Raw genomic sequence first — 2,207 nt, 5'->3', positions numbered from 1 at the left:
TCTTTGACCTAATATAAACATGTCTAAATATACTACTATTGTTCATGCCTGTCATTTTAATTTATTCCTTAAACATCAATTCATATCATATAGATAACTTCTTTTTATTCAACTAACTTCATTATTTAGCCGAATACATCTCATCCAATTTCAAGGCTAAATAAAAACATATACGCATATTCACATGTTCATGTTACTTCATACTTCAACCAATATACTTACATACTCAGAGCCAATCTTAACATATTTTCACTTGAATCAAAATTCATATATCCTGAATAAGTTATATATATACTTCATACAACCATATGCAATGGCAAAAAAACACTATCCAAATGAATAATCACAATTTAAACCGAATCAATTTTATAACATAACATATATATGGTACATACCTGACCATCTTAGGTTTGTGAGCCCATTTATTTGAATTATTATAGCAAGATCACACATTTCCAACCCAAATGACTTCGAAACTTAGCCCGGATATAACATCAGCACGAATGCCTTCGGGACTTAGCCCGGATATAATACCAGCACGAATGCCTTCGGGACTTAACCCGGATATAATATCAGCACGAATGCCTTCGGGACTTAGCCCGGAAATAAATCTCACACAAGGCCTTGGGATCTTAGCCCGGTTAAAATCCTCAAATATAGTGCACATATATATATCTTAATACAGTAGCATTTCATTTACCTTACTAGAACACAAGCACAACATGCTTATCAATAATTTCACTTTTGGCTCAATAGCCACATAAAAAGAACCCGATTTCATTTCAATATTCAACATGATCTCTATAAGCATCCGGATACAAGTCATATGTACAAATTATTTATCTCACTACTTAATTCAAGTAGAAACATTAGATTACAATTTATATATTAAGCTTATATATCATGATTTTATCAAATCATAAGCTAAGTTCCATTACTCAAAAACTTACCTCGGATGTTTTGAATAGTTGCATAGGCTACTCAATTGCTTTCTCCTTTCCCCTATCTAAATTAGTTCCTCTTTGCTCTTGAACTTAATTTAAACAAATGAATTTTGTTCAATTACTTATCAATTAATCAATTTAATTTAATACATATATATATATATAATATATTTAAGGTACAAATGACCTTACTAAACTAGCTATTTAAACATCATTCATATGCCCTACTCATGCATAATCGAACATATTACTAGGCTACAATCGACAATCACATTTATTCCCAATTAATAAACTAAACTATCAAGGAACATTTTACTAACTTATTACCTTGCATATTCAAATTTCATAAACTAAATTTGCATACAATTTCATGTATTTTATCATGGAGTAAGTGCTGGATTATAATTTGTAACAAAATCAAAATATATCTCTTCTCATAATTCCATATACATCATTTCATTTTATAAAATTTATAACATAGTTGAATATTCCTTAGCATATATGCACATAATAACACTTTACTCATGCAAAGACCATAATCGAATCAACCATAGGTAGTACTCAAATCATCAACTATTTTAATGTACTTAACTACTCAAATTTAATCTTTCATACACTCATATCCGATGTCATAAGTAATGCTGAATTCCCAATTTAACCAAATTTAAAAATTTAACCTTCATCACTTAATTAAACCCTACCTATTCTTCAAAACTTCAAATACAAAGTAGTTGTCACCTATACTCTTATGCCGAATTAGCTAACATTTATAATCCTTAGCCGAGTGTAATTCAACTTAAGCCACCATTATATTTTTACTTATCAAAGCCGAAACCTATGCATAACATTACTCATATCATTCAAAATCACATTCTAAAAAAAAATCATGAACAATGCCGAATCCTTAAGTGTTCAAACATCTAATTTACTCAATTCAACATATCGGAACAACATTTGTTCAAGACATCAAGCATTTTTTATTTTCGGCTATTACATATATGAGCATTAAAAATTCATATTTTTAGCAAGATCAATTTCTTTCCTCAACACATTCTTCATCAAAAATTAAAGGAAATAATCAAATTCCTTCTTTAATAACCATAGCCGAATGCTCCATCCATCCATCAAAATTTAAAAATTTAGCATGGGCTAAGTAAGAACCATGATAATTAACCTAAAACAAGCTAAAATTTCACAACTTTAACACAATATACTAACCTTCTTAAGCATTCAAATGACCGAAAGTCTTCCTCCTTTTCTTTC

The sequence above is a fragment of the Gossypium arboreum genome, chromosome 8 (genome assembly GCF_025698485.1).
Source record: "Gossypium arboreum isolate Shixiya-1 chromosome 8, ASM2569848v2, whole genome shotgun sequence".
NCBI classification, from domain to species: Eukaryota; Viridiplantae; Streptophyta; class Magnoliopsida; order Malvales; family Malvaceae; genus Gossypium; species Gossypium arboreum.
This window is presented reverse-complemented; position numbering follows the sequence as displayed.